Source organism: Oryza sativa, chromosome 12 (assembly GCF_034140825.1).
Source record: "Oryza sativa Japonica Group chromosome 12, ASM3414082v1".
Classification (NCBI taxonomy): Eukaryota; Viridiplantae; Streptophyta; class Magnoliopsida; order Poales; family Poaceae; genus Oryza; species Oryza sativa.
This window is the reverse complement of record NC_089046.1, coordinates 14,370,103-14,386,157: the sequence shown is the minus strand read 5'-3', so window position 1 is coordinate 14,386,157 and position 16,055 is coordinate 14,370,103. Positions and strand designations below refer to the sequence as shown.

Genomic DNA, 16,055 nt, shown 5'->3' with positions numbered 1-16,055 from the left:
GACCCGCTCGCAAGGAAACATTTATATTGATGGTCACCTCACAAGCAAACAGCTCATATGGAGGCTGGAGCAGTGCTTGCCGCAAATATCATTAGATTGCCAGCAACACCTCAACTACTTTTGTGCACGCAACATGCAGGATAAATACGGGTGTTCTCTCTGTTTTTGAGCTCAGCGTGTAGAATATCTCGTATCTTCACAACAACACAAAGTGATCTTGCATCTTAATTCTATCGTCCTGAATTGCCAAGGGTGAAGAACACAAACATCCATAAACTAACTAACTAGTGGATATATATTACACCTCAGCAGAATTGATAGTATAGGGTTTATTCTCCTCTGTTACATGATTCTTATGCATGGGAGGTATCAAGAACTAAAATATGTCAGTTCACCTCGCACCACCATAAATCGAAAGAAGAGCAAGCTTGAGGAAATAGCATAGGCCTACACTTGTGAACAACCACATAACTTATAGTTTTCATCCAACTGAAACCTGCAATAAAGACATGACAACTTTGGTGTGTTTAGTTCCACGCTAAAATTGATAGTTTGAAAAAATTAGAACAATGTGACGAAAAAGTTAAAAATTTGTGTATGTGTAGAAAAGTTCGATGTGACGAAAAAGTTAGAAGTTTGAATAAAAAAGTTGGAATCTAAACAGGGCCTTTGGCAGATAACACTAGTCCTTAGTAGGATGGCTTCATTTAAATTATCTGGAAGCCTACTATTTTCGGATGCGCGCGCGTCTTCTGCTCATTGCGCTAATCTTCTAGCTTTTTTGGTTGGAATTCCTATTTCACACGTCTTGTGCGACATGGACGGCTGTGGGATGGCGCAGTGCTTGTCATCATGGAGTACGTACCTACATATTTCAGATGCATGATTTAATTTTGTAATACAAATTTTGGAACTAATTTCTAGAGGTAACTTATATATATTTCCGATGTAACTACATGTATGGATCATATTTCGTTTTTTTTTAACTAGAAGAAATAATAGTTTTTCCTCTTTCGGAGAAAGAATAAAATAGAATGGAAATTTCAATGGGAGGTAGATAACCTTGGAACTGAAAGAATTGGAGTCTCGAGATGCAGATTGTTCGGTGGTTTGATTTTTTTGGTTTGTTTTTGCCTGATATGACGATCAATGATTAGGGGTGCCGCAAAGTTTTTCCCAATTTGTTATGCTCTTAATAAAACTCCAATCTAATCATATCGGTCTTCTTTTGTCATCCACTTTGTTAAAACACACAAGGCCCTACTCTTGGTATATGCTACTATCACAAAGAAAAGCATGCAAACACTAATACTACATGGTGCTAAAATTTTTGAACCGGTTGCAAAACGTGTTCTGTTCCGTTTTAGATGGCATACTACTTATAAAATTACTTGCTTTTTAAATTTTAATCAGCCAACTGGTCTTTTTTTAAGCAGGTTCGGACTAGTCCCGTCGTTTGAAATTTTCTTTATCAACAACATTACTTGGTTGTATATATGTTGGCAGAGACCGGAGACGTCAACCGTTTCTATTATCAAAAATAGACCTAATTAAGAAAGAAAACTACATGGTGGAAGGGTAAACGATGTTCAAGAAATGTGTTCGGCCCCTTACTCAAATTTTTTTTAGATAACAGAATTTATATCCCGGCCTTGACTCGACAGAGCTACAGCCAATTATTACAAAGTATCACTCATACAAAGAGTGTAGTTCAAATGTAATCAAACGCACTCAACAAAATAAAAAGCAAACCAAGATAAAGAGTACACATTTATTCAAGTCTATTTGTGAATCTCCATCCATAGTTTGCAAAGAGTTGCATCACCGTCGTCTCGAGTTTGCGACATGCAACCTTCATAAGTTCACCATCCTCTTCACACTTTTGCAGCTTTGCCCAAAACCGGAGCCAATATATTACCTTGAATATTACCTGCATATATGAAGTATATGGTGATTTGTTAAACACTAAATCATTCCTACTCAACCATAGGGCCCAACATAAGGCAGATGCTCTTACAAGTATGAGATTACACTTCTTCTTATTAACCCCCATAAGCCACCCATCAAACATATTAGATATGGTACTTGGAAGGTTTAAACCTAAAGAGAATTGTACTACTCTCCAAACAAATCTTGCATAATGATAGTCAAGAAAAAGATGTTGTATGGTCTCATTTTTCATGCAGAAACAACATCTTAAATTGCCATTCCAATTTCGTCTTGCCAAATTGTCCTTAGTCAGCACAACCCCTTTAAGCAAGTACCACATAAAGATCTTAATCTTGAGTGGCATCTTAAGATTCCAAATAATCTTATTTCTTTCGATATATCCATTATTAATTAAAGCTAGATGCATTGACCTAACAGAAAAACTACCACTCTGATGATAATTCCATCTTAAGCAATCAGAAGAACGGTTCAATTGAATATGCATAATAGAAGTACACAATTCATGCCAATATGTAAGATTATGGCCAACTAAGCCTCTCCTAAAGGAAACATTAAGTGGAACAGAACTCATAACACTAGCAATAGTAGAACTTTTCCTTCGAACAATAGAATATAAAGGTGGATATTTGTCTTTAAAAGCCAAGTTACCTAGCCATTTATCTTCCCAGAACCTTATTTGTCTTCCATTATTTACAATCCATGAACCCATATTTAAGAAGGTATTTTTGACCTTCATGAGCCCTGACCAAAATTGTGAATCCCCTTGTTTCCTATTAACTTGGGTTATAGACTGATTATAAAGATACTTTCTCTTTAATAAGGTCTGACAGACCCCTTCCTCATTAATCAATTTAAACAACTATTTACTCAAGAGGCATTTATTTTGTATTTCCAAATTATGGACCCCTAAACCTCCCTGATCTTTGGGTTGACAAATTATATCTCATCTAGTAAGTCTATACTTTTCTTTATAATCATCCCCTTGCCAAAAGAAACGAGATCTATAATAATCAATTTTTTGAAGAACCCCTTTAGGTATCTCAAAAAATGATATCATAAACATAGCTAGACTTGAAAGCACAGAGTTAATCAAAACCAGTCTACCCCCAACAGATAAATGTTTTCCTTTCCAACTGCTAAGTTTTTTCTCAATTCTTTGCTCAATCACCTTCCAATCCTAATTATTTAATTTTCTATAATGCATTGGGATACCAAGATATTTAACAGGAAAAGAGCCACGCTTACAACCAAAGATGTTAAGAGTACTGGTCATAATATTCCTTTGCCTGGCCAAAACAAAATAGTTCACTCTTGTGAAAATTTATTTTCAAGCCAGACAATTTTTCAAACACGGATAAAATCAATTTTAGATTCTTCGTTTGTTGTAAATCATGCTCCAAAAAAATGATGGTATCATCAGCATACTGTAAAATGGACAAACCATCATCCACTAAATGAGGGACAACCCCATTCAACGAACCAACATCCTTAGCCCTCTTAATTAATAAAGTAAGCATATCCGCTACTATATTAAAAAGAATTGGTGACAAAGGATCTCCTTGCCTTAGACCTTTTGTGCGTTTGAAAATTATTACCAGTTTGATCATTTACTTTAATACCAACATGACCCCCTTGAATAAAAGAAGCTATCCATTTGCACCATTTAGGAGGGAAGCCCTTCATCCTTAGTGTTTGTTGAACAAAAGACCATTTAACCTTATCATAGGCTTTTTCAAAGTCAATCTTAAAAATCACAGCACTTTTATTTTTTCGATGCAATTCATGCATAGTTTCATGTACGATAACAACGCCTTCCATAATATTCCTCCTAGGTATAAAAGCAGTTTGAGTAGGACTAATCACCTTTTGAGCAACGCTCATTATCCTATTCGTAGCAACTTTGGTAAAGATCTTAAAACTAACATTAAGTAAGCAAATAGGTCTATATTGTTGAATTCTCATAGCCTCCGCACACTTAGGCAAGAGAATAATAGTACCAAAGTTAAGGGAGAATAAAGGCAATGTACCATTATGGAAATCTCTGAAAAGGTTTAATAAATCATCTTTAATGACATCCCAAAAAACCTGATAAAACTCAGCAGGAAATCCATCAGGACCCGGAGCTTTATTATGTTCCATTTGAAAAATTGCATCTTTAATTTCCTTTTCAGTAAAGTCCTGTATTAAAGCTTCATTCTCCAATTGAGAAACTTGAGGAATGTAAACAAAATGATTTTCATTAAATTGGAGATCAGAATCATCAGGAGGACCAAAAAGGCCTTTATAATAAGTGGTAATATGCGATTTTAGATTCGCATCACCATTTATTACTTGATCCCCATCTTGAAGTTGATAAATTCTGGTTTTCCTATGTTTACCATTAGCAACCAAATGAAAATATTTTGTATTTGAATCACCCTCCAAAATATCCTTAGTTTTAGCCCTTTGATACCACCTAATTTCTTCTTCTCTCAAAAGTGTAGATAATCTATTCCTACAAAACCATCTAAAATCAATTTCCTCCTGAGTTAAAAGATCAGATTCAGCCTTTTTATCCAGCAAATCCAACCTATCCAGAATCTCCTTTTTTTTCTTTTTTATACATACCACTTGTATGTTTAGCCCAACCTCTCAAATGTTGTCTTAAACGACGAATCTTCTCCTGCCAACGCTCCATAGGAGTATTACCCTCATTGACACTAGACCAGACCTCCTTCACCATGTCAACAAAGCCATCACGTAACAACCAACCAAGTTCAAATTTAAAACTATGGTGTGTATTACCCACAGAAGATGAGTTTGTATTTAAAAGTAAAGGAGTATGATCCGAAATATCTCTATTAAGAGCAACCACTGATGAAAGAGGAAACTTATGTTCCCACTCAGTGGACATCAAAATCCTATCTAGTTTCTCATAGGTCGGATTTGCTAAGTTATTTGCCCAAGTAAAATTCCTACCCGACATCTGCAACTCCCTAAGGCTCAGACCATCAATAATAGCATTAAAAAGAAAGGGCCATCTATCATCAAAGTTGTCATTATTTTTTTTCCTCTGAGCTACGTAAAATATTAAAATCACCACCAATAAGAATTGGTAAAGATTCATGACTGCACAAATTAACTAATTCAGCGAGAAATTGATCCTTAAGTTCATTTTGTGCTGGTCCATAAACCAAAAGTAAAGCCCACTTGAACTTATCCACTTTGTTACATAAATGGAACTTAATATAGAAATCGCCCTCATCAATTAAACCAATATCAACATTTAGTAAATTGATGCCCAAAAGAAGCCCCCCAGACCTACCTCTAGGAGGTTTACAGGGCCACAAAAACTCCTTACCAGCACAAAGATTTTTAAGTGCAGCCGGAGTAAACTCTTTTTTAACCGTCTCAGACAAAGCTATAAAGTCAAGTTGATGTTCCTTGGTTAAGTCAGAAATAAACTTGTGTTTTTTCGGGTCCTTGAACCCATCACAATTCCAAAAGATTCCCTTCATTTAAATTGTTTTAAATTTTCTTCTTCTTCTTCCCCTTTTTACTCTTATTCTTAGAGTTAGAGGGAGATGCCAAGGGATTTAAAGTATTTGTAAGATTGTTCTCACAGTCCTCACTGAAATCCATGACCTCCTCCATAATTTCACTACATAGATGTTGTAGTAGAAAATTGTCCTCCAACTAGTCATCTAATGACTCAGTATCAACATTAGGGGTAGAAACCTGATTAATAGCAGAACAATCATATTCACTTAATCTCTTACTCTCCACACATTTCAAATCATTAATTACATCATCTAAAACAACATTTTCAGAAGTAGGTATAACACCAAGACTATCCAAATAAGCAGAAATTTGATTATTTGAAAATTCAGTAAAAGAAACATTATTAAATAAATACCTTTAGTATGCAGATTCTCCAAGTTCTTATCAGCCTTCAACTTCTCCGCCCTTTCAAGAACAAGCTGATCACTGTCACTTGCTCTTCTCTTACTCTTCCTTGATGGAGAGAGTACTGCCTCAGGGATAGCAGAGAGTTTTGCCACCAAATTTTGCTGAGTCTGAACCTTGTCAACCATTAAAGTATCTTCAACAAAGCCATCAAAATCTTCATCAGAAGCAGTCAAGCCATCATATTCATGTATCAGATTTAGCTGTGAGGAAGGAGCAGGTGGGCAACCCCTCTCACTAAACTGAACACCAGAACCCAACTTAGAACCGTTTCCTGAATCATCAAGACCAGCTTCCTTCCCAACTTTCTGATTTATATTCCCCTCATCATTCTTCTCCACATCTCCATCCTCCAAATTTTCCATCTCCATGGGCATAGGCTCCTCAGGCCCATTTTCAGGTTCAACTCTAAAGGTTAGCTCATACAGGTGATCCCCAATAACCACATCCACTACATCCGGAATCAAAGATGGGTCAAGGACCAAAACCTGCAGACGAGCGATGTCATACCTTCTAGTGAAAACCATATCCACGGCTTTAGTAATGCCAAGAATGGAACCAACAGCCCAAATAATTAAAAACTCCCTCAATTCAGAAGGAAGGCCTTTGCACTGTACCCACACCTTCGGAACCACATATTTCACCTCATTTCCTACACCCCATTCTACAATCTCCATCTGAGCCTCACTAACCTTAGTGTGTACCTTGCCCCACTCCACCATGCGACTCAATTTAGCTGCAGAAGGAAAGATAGTGCGAAAAGTACCATCTCCATTGTCATGAACCACCCACTCCCACTTACCAGGGATTAATCTATGTAGCTCAGATATGACAGCATTTATTGTCATCTGACCGTTAGTCACTTTAACCAAAACAGCCTTTGGATCATGCCTAATCCTCTGTCCAGCTGAAAGTGGAATATGGAAAAAACCAAGACCATCTGCAGCATAGCCACATAACTGAGCAATAGGTTTATTAGTTGACCTAAATATCGGGCAACGAGTAGCAACATGATCCTTACTTTCACAAATTTCACAGTATAACTTGGAAGAACATTCTTGCATTGTATGCCCTTTAGTGTAACACCTGAAACAATATGGTTTACCTAACCCTTTGTTATCAACCTTAGCTTTTCCTCTGTTATACAAATCACCTGGCATCTGGGAGAGTACACTACCTTCTGCACCAAAAGCAACAGCAGTAGAGCCCTTACCATCACCCAAAGTAGCTACACCCTTGACAGTACTATCTGAAACTTGAGCAATACACCCACCTACCGAAGCATCCATACCAATCTTGCCTTTAGCTGATCCGGCAACACCTTGCCCCTACATACCACCAGAACCACCAGTTACCTGAGCGATTGCACCACCTGATGCGGCATTAGCTGAGCCACTAGGCTGAACTCCCCCGACCTTCGGCAAGGAAGCAACAGCAACTGAAAAAGCAGCTCCACCAGGCACCGCATCTCCACCAAGAACAGCACCAGAACCTCCGCCGCCACCCACAGGATATGCAGCACCAGCTTGCGCATGTACACCACAACCAGCACCAGCCGGCACAGGGACAGACACACCAGCCAAAGCAGCACCGCCACCCACAGGGAATGCGCCACCAACTACAGATGAACCCCTGGTCACAGGCTCACCTGATGGCAGAAAAGGGCCAACTGGATTACCACCATGGCTACCGGAAGCACCAAACTGTGGCTGAAACCCTAAGTTAGGATTGAAACCAATCTGACCACCACCACTGAAATTGCCGACGTTCGGACCTGCATTCATCCCGAACCCATTGTTCCAACCATGCCCACTGCCAAACCATCTTCCACCTTGAGGACCTTGAGGATGATCATGGCGACCTCGACCGCCGAACCCTCCCCTTCCTCAACCTCGGTCCCTACCACCTTGCTGACTCCCGCCGCCAAAACTAGGATGGAACCCACGAGCAGAGTTGCCATGACCGCCCGCAGCAGGATGGAACCCACGAGCAGCAGAGTTGCCATGTCCGCCCGCAGCACCAAATCGGCTATTCTTCTCCATTGGCAAGCGATCAACGGCGGCGTAAGATAGGTGTGACGACCTCACAGATCGATCTTTCACCCTTAATCTACGCCGGGCTGTTTATAAGGTGGTTTTGGTCCCATGTGCTAGAATGAGCCATCAATTTTTTTTTAAAAAAAATAGCTAGCTGCATATGTCTTTCTCTCTCGTCATTCTTCACCCCACTTCCCTGCTCTCTTCAGTGTTGACGACGGTAAGGGCTTGAGGCTAGAGCCCAATGGGGAAATAGGGATCAGGGTTCTGGGATTCGGACCGAAAGATCCGAATTTTGGTGAAATTTGCCCATCTCGGTGAGGTCCGAGACAATATTATCCCCTAAATTCATCTCCATTTGATTCAAATTTTGTTCATATTTGATTAAAATTCGTCCGAAATATCTATCCAAAATACATCCATTTTAGTGTAGGCCAGATTATTTTTGCTATTGGATCCCACAACCCTGGTTGTGTAAGTGGACTGACCCGTGAAGGCACTTATAAGTAAAATATATAAGTGGGTAAAACCAACGGGTTCATATATCGTGGCTTGGCTTGCTGTATCTAGAAGTGTAAGTGGGTCAATCCGTGAACACACTTATAGATCAAATTAGTAGATAACCACAGATCGATCAATTTGTGTGTTACTCACTAATTTGTGGTTTGACCTACTTACGTCTCAATGGTGGGTGTCTCGAGTCTGGCAGTGGTGTGCTTGGGAGAGGGTCGGGGGAGAAAGCGCTGGCGCCTTCGCTGGGAGAGGGGAATCGAAGAGGAATTGAACAATCATCATCAGCGGAGACGATGGCTGAGAGACCGATGCAGAGTCATAACTCATCCTGGCTGCCCAAACACTGCCGCGCCTGCACCCCGGCCACCACGGGAGTGCATGGAGCTTAGCTCCCATCCGGTCAGATCCAATTTGGCATGAAGCACGGAGCACGGAGGCCACATCACTCTCTTTTCCTCATGGTGTCGGGCCGCCGGTGACATTTCCCTGCTAGGACCACGCGCCTGCCCTCATTGCCGTCCGCTGTCACAACTCGACGTACGCCACCGTGAATTTTCGGCCGTCGCATCGGAGGCATCGTCGCCTGCACACCTCCACTCTCACGAACACCGCCGCGAAGGCGGAGGAGAGCCGACGCGCCGATATGCGTACGGCGTACTGCCGTAGAGCGAAGGAAGTTGTAGCAGGCGGGTGGCCGATGGGTCCTCCTCCTTCTCATGGCTGCCGTATGCTGTCCCTGTTATTACTCTTTGAGAGCTTTTACAGTGTTTGCGAGGTATCTAGAGGTATTGAGAGGTAGATCAATATGAACCGTTGATCAAGAGAAGGGTAAGTTACGGAATAAAAGTTATCGTAACCGATGGCAGTGAAGTAATTATCTAGTAAAATATTGGCATTTTGGGTTACTCAAATACCTGGCTGAAATTGAATTGATCGGTATTGTTTAGTAGAAAAATATGTCAATCTTCCGAGGCATTTTGTCTCCAATACATTTTGTATCGTTCAGTGGAGAAAATATAAATCTTCCCATACATTTTGTCTTCGAAATAAATTTTATTATTTTATAATATTTGAATATGTATTTTTGTGTGGTTTCATGCATCACAAATTTAAAATTAAGTGGACATGCGTGTTTCTATATAAAGTAGCGTACATAGCAGTCAAATTAGCTCCTAAATTTTAGCATGCATACATGCATGCATGATGATTAAGTTGGAAACAATAATAACCAAATTAGCCCCTAATTTCTAGCATGCGAGAACAGGATCAGGATCTCAGTAATTAACGTTGTTGATTACCGTACAATTAAAGAGAAAAATACTTTTTAAAAGAATTTCCTCAATTGTAGCGATTGCACTCTGATCAACACAATAATAAAAAAAGACACATTTTTTCGCCCCAAACAACATGGCTGCATGATAAAAAAAAAACATATCTGATCCATTTCCTTCTTCACTTACTATCATATGTTGTACTTTGATTTTTTTTTGTTTTAAGATTGTACTTTGAATTTATAGTATCTATGTTCATGTTCATTCGGAGAGAATATGCAAAGTTGAACAAACCATGTAAATATAGCATATTGACGATGAATTACATTTGAACCTACAACCGGTGATTTACCGAGGTTGTATGTTTCTTGTGATAAAATATAAATCTTAAAATAATCACGCAAACATTCAGTCATATTTTATCTGATGGTATTATTAGGAACATGACATCAACCTTAAAAATATCATGATCATGTTCTTAGGGAGAAAAGGTAAATTAAAAAAACACGTAAATATCGGAATGGAGGATTACCGGTGATCATGTTCTTAGGAAAAGAATGTAAATCTGAAAAGACAACATGTAAATAATGTATGGAGAATCATCAGGCATACTGGAGATAAGGTACCGATGCGGCACTTATGTACTTAGAACTAATACGAAGATAATTATGCCCTTCTCTATTTCTTAGAAAAATTATCATTTTACCCTTACTACCTAAGTACCTATATCAATACTTAAATATCTTTTAAGTGATACCTTTTATTGTGGACCATTAGATCAAACACCGTAAAAAAAAATCTCATTTCGTCTTTCTAGATATCGATGGGCCTGCTGCCCGATAGAGTAAGAAAGAGAGAGAGATTAAGATTTTTTAAATTTTTTTTTACTGATTTGTTGACTTTTCTAGGCTCAAAAACTACTGTACGTTGATTGTGTTAGAGAGATATATTTCGTCTTGTTTCAATAGTTTGGATGTTAATATCTGGTATAGGAATAGATGAGGTAATTCAAACGTCTGCAAAAGTTTAGAGGGCTAATCAGACTTAATTACCCTCAAGAAAATTAGCTTGTGTAGGATGAACAAGATGCTACAGGATATTAATTATGGATAAGACTCGGTCTCCATGTTCCAACCTAGTTCAGCGTCACTGCATGCTTTGGTTTAGCTGCCACGGCTCATGGCTGCAATGGTGGTAGTTACGGAGTAAGTCTTTTGCACAGCAAAATGTACGTAAATCGGAAAATGGTAAGGATGTCCCTCCAGGCCTTAGGCCCAGATGCCATGGTTCGTATGCATTGAGTAGTGGGCCGACAAAATATGAGCTTAGCCAAACCTGAGGCAGAGCCACTGACCACTGTCCGGCTACCACAGGCAGCTACTTGCCCAGGTTGACCATCATACGTTCCAACGAATTTTTAGCAACTGAAATAACCATAGAATCTCTGTAAGAAATACTAGATACAGTTAAGTTTTACTCGGTTTTAAAAATCTTTCTGGCTCTGTCATTATATTTAGGGGTGCAGTTGAATCGGGCAGAAAACTGCAAGCTATCAGTCAACCCGACCCACACATTAGTCTAACCCTACTCATAGTCTAACTCATATATGGTGCTCCTATGGTGGGTTGACCCGGTCTAGTTTCAGATGCGATGGCAGCAAAAAAAAAAAAAAAGAGACAAACAGAAGGGCGAGAAATATCAACAGAAACTTCCACACAAACGTGAATTAATGTGACTTGCAGAAATTTGCAAACAAATGTAAGATATAAGATAGTGAATTAAGAGAAACTTGTGGTTATAGAAAACTGAGTGTGGGATGAAAATCAAAACCTTCATCTAGCTCCTGTTTCGAGACCGTCTTAACATAAGGGACATGTTCGATAGAAAGAATTGTACCTCTCTTCACGCTAACTTAACCTGTGTTCTTTGCTCTACACAATAAAGGGAAACTCTCTTGCATCTGTATTTCCTTTGGCTTTGTTCGGCTGCCTAGTGCAGTGTTGCCATACAGCCAGCCGGGTATTACACCATGCAGCAAACAAATGATCAATAGGTTGTGGTTCAGTTGTATGGCAGTGTTGTACCTTGCAGCCAAACAAGCCGTCCTTTCAGTAAAAGGTGCTGAAAGAAGTTGGGTATCCCTTGGAATATCCGTTTCAATTTTTTTTTAAAATAGTGGATTTAGCAATACTTCGGTTCAAGCGAAAAGGGTTCTTTTATGTTTTCTTCATAGCCTATTGGCACATTTGGAAGAAAAAATGGGAAGAGTTTTGAAAATATTACTCCATTTTTGATAGCTGGTGGTTTGCTTTTCGGAATGATGTTCTCCTATGTATGTGTAGGAAGTTGCTGATTGATTACAACATTTGTAATTGCTTATTAGTTTTCTTTTGTATTTGCTATGTAAAACTCTGTTTTATTTGTAGTTATAAAGTTACACTACGAGACAAGGCTTGGTAGTATCCCCCTCTAAAAAATTAGAGTAAAATACACCGCCGATTCATAAAGTTAGGGCATGATGTTACTTAGGTTAATAATCTTGTAAATTCAACCTCTATGTCCATGATCATGTTTTAGTGAACCATCATAAGTCCAAAGCCCGTCTGATCGGGTTCACCGGCTTACGTGGCTGTCTAGTGTGACCACAAATTTTACTTAGTCCCTTTCATGCCTAGTCACCCACTTCTCCTCCAAATATCCCCTCTACCTGTGGCCACTGCTCCCACGCTCTGTCGAACACTCAACCATCCACCCCCGCATGATTGCAATGATTCCAAGGGCTGCGATGATGATTGTGGGCTGTCCGCGCTTCCGCAGTGTTTGGAGATGTGTTTTGCAAGGCAACAAGGGCACATAATCAACGGGAGATTGATCCTTTTCCTCTATGCACTTGAAAAGACCCGTTGCTTAAAGTAGCCATGGCTGATTGGCTTCCCCTATTGGCATGCTTCAGGAATCCGCCTAACCACCACCCTTGTCGGCGCCGCCCTACCTACCTCCCTCGTCGTTGCTGTCCTAGTCACATCACCACTACCGCCCCTATTGCCGCCGCTGAAACCCTAAATTTAAACAACAAAGAAGAGGGGATATTTGGTGAGAAGTTGGTCGATCGGGTGCAGAGGAGGTTAAATGCAAAGATACGGTCACAATGGAGCCACGTAGGCAAATCAATCTTGTCAAATGGGCTTTGGACCCACGATTATTCACTTAGACAAGATCATGGATCTAAATGCCGAATTATAAAATTGTGGACTTAAGTGACACTTGGCCTCATCTTGAAGGACCAGTGGTATATATAGTTTACTCAACAAATTAACATGAACTTTTGGCAAAGCTTTACAATTCAGATATGGAGACGATGGGGAGAAGGGGAGGATAGAGTAGCAGAGGCTAGCCACCGAAGGACAAGACAGGGCGTGGTGCGGCACAGGAATGGGATGGAGGTCGCGCAGGTGCAGGTATATAGCGCTCGACTGCACAAAGGCGGTAGTGGCACGGTGGTGACGCGCACAGTGGAGGTGTGACACAGAGGTCAGAGGTGGCGGGCGTGAACGGGTGGAGCGCGAGTGGGCGTAGTGGCGCCCTGGCGTCGCGCGGCGCAGGTGCTAGATAGACGTGGAGGGGACGGGCTGGGGAGCAAGGGGATGATGGCGCCATGGCAGCACGAGACATAGCTACCAGATAGAAGCGGAGGTGTGACATCCTAACCCAGGGCTTAATAGGATTAATAGAATACTCATATCAACAAGTTGCAACTTCTTTTCTGGAAGCCGATCTCTAAAGAACTCTGAGGTTAAGCGTACTTGGCCTGGAGCAATTTAGGGATGGGTGACCGACCAGGAAATTCTTCCCGAGTGCGCACGAGTGAGGACAAGCCTAGAGCAATTTAGGGATGGGTGACCGACCGGGAAAATCTTCCCGGGTGCGCACGAGTGAGGACAAAGTTTGCAGAAAGACTTGTGTTGGTCTGTGAGGGCAGTCTATGACCTATAAAAGCTACCAGATGTAAGTGGGCCCGGCCTAGGAGAGGCGGGGCGGAACGTGAGCGGGTGGTGGTGCCGTGGTTGAGAGCGAAATGCGGAGGCCAGGAAGTGGCGCCGGCGCGATCGCCGCTCTCTACATATGCACAGGCTGACTCACACAGTCATGGAAATTCCCAATCGACCGAGCGTTGTTTCCGTGTAAGGGGTACCGTTTCCGCCTATACGTACCCTTTTTTGCTATTTTTAAATTTTGTTTTTTTCTATTTTTTTCTGCATCGTATTAATGTCGACACTGATCAATAGTTTAAATGATAAATATGGTCAATTACCGGCCGATCAAGTATCGTTTTCAAAGATATGCTACCGATTCCGACCGTTTTCATCCCTTTGCACAGCTGGTCGAGCGGCCGCGTCCCCGCATATTCGGAAACCCGAAGTGAAATGAATTGGCACGCGCGCGCACGCTAGTTATCTACAGGCCACGGCGAAATTGCACGCACCGACGCACGGAATACGGATGCATGCATACACGTGTAAAAACCTTGTTTAGCTGCGTTACACATGAAATGGAACATATATATCTCTGTCACCAAATATATCAATCCCCTGATTTCAACTCGGAGTCCGAATACGTGTGCATGCGAGCATCACTGCGTTCGCGGCTTCGCGCCAAGACTACTTCGTCGAGACCGCATCGGACTCATGTTGCTACGCACGTGCGTAGCCCAGCCAGCCATAAATAGATTGCTACCTCTCTCCTCCTGAACCCGTTTGCATTTGCGTCATATCGACTCGAGTGCCACGAAAGAAAGAGGACGGAAAAGAAAACCCTAGCTAGGCTACCTATCTCGGCGGCCATGGCGATGGCGACGGCCTCCTCCGTCGTGATCAGCCGTGTCGAAACTAGATTTCGGCAATAATAAAAGGGGGTGGCTATCAAGCTGGAAAAGTGTATGGGTTTGGAGACAAAGGATTTATACAGGTTCAGGCCTTCTTATTGAAGAAGTAATACCCTATTCCTGTCCGGGGATGAATCCGCCGAGTGTCTTATTGATTATATGATTTGGAGAAAATCAACCTCTGCCCCTAGAGGCACCCGGACCCCCCTTATATATGGGAAGGAGTCCGTGTTACAAAAGATAATCTATATCCCTAACGGAATAGGCAGATACAGATAAAATACAGTCGTAGCCGACTAAGTCTCAAGGTATTTCCTTGATGTACAAGTTGAGAAACAAACCCGAGACACAAATAAGATATTCTATCTATATTTGGTATCCTGTATTCAGTCCAAATACCATCGCCGTGTAGATATGGGATATCCATAATCTCCACAGTAGCCCCCACGACCTTTGCAGTCAACCATCATAGCCTTCTCAAAGATAATGATCCGAGTGCTTCAAACTTCTCATGCCAAGGCCTGCCGAGTGGCGAAGACAAAGACTGTAAAGGGCGAAAAGACAAAGAATATGGTGCATCGAATAGATGCACCTAATTAGGTGTAGCCCCCAACTATGTGATTAGTTAACAAACTAAACATATAGTCGAGAACAAAATAATAGCACAATCGTGCGTCATATGACAAAAGCATACGCGGCGCCTAAAGAGGCATTTTAGCCGACTGCTTTTTAGCCATAATAAAAGGAATCCGAGTGGTTAACACTCTAAAAGGTTCACGAATGAACACACTTGACAGGCATCCGAATAAAAACTCTAAAGATTACCCACCAAATATTATAAAAATTATGGTAATGAATAAGTCTAATAGCCTAGGCTATGACTATTCACCATAAAGAAAGCAGGCATATAACATACCAAGGAAATGACTATGGTAAAAACAAGTCATTCCAAGTTAACCCAAACAGCTTTTGTAGCCTAATAAAGCTGACAAAAAACAGTATAACACCTTTCTGTCGGGCACCTTTTAATTTGCATTGCAATAATTCCAAAGAATTATATGACCGCATAAAAAGGATTTTATCAGCATTGGGCAACACTATTGTGCGCATAAATTGCCAAAGCAAAAAAAATGCCTAAGTCCCTAAGGAACACAATGGGCCACGCTGTCAAAAGTATTGGGCTGAGGTACTGTTCAGGCCTAAGCCCATTTGCACCTCCGATACCCTTAACAAGAAATCCCGAGATCCAAGCGTCACTTCGTCTTCCCCGCCGGAACTCTCGCCATTTTCCCCACTCCCTGCTACAGTACAGAGCTGCGCCGGCAAACTAGGGTTCACCATTCCACTCGAATCCACCTTCAAAAAGTTCATCAAAATCCTTCCCGTGATCCACCGCCTCAATCCCTCACCTCTCCCTAGCCATCCCTCGAATCAAATCAGTGCATTCGGGTAAAATCG

The 16,055-nt window shown here is 41.1% G+C and overlaps 1 pseudogene; it reads right to left on the bottom strand.

Annotated features, from left to right (window-relative positions):
• Window positions 1–1,626: 1,626 nt before the first annotated feature.
• LOC136354550 (uncharacterized) lies at window positions 1,627–7,900 on the bottom strand (annotated as a pseudogene).
• Window positions 7,901–16,055: the final 8,155 nt, after the last annotated feature.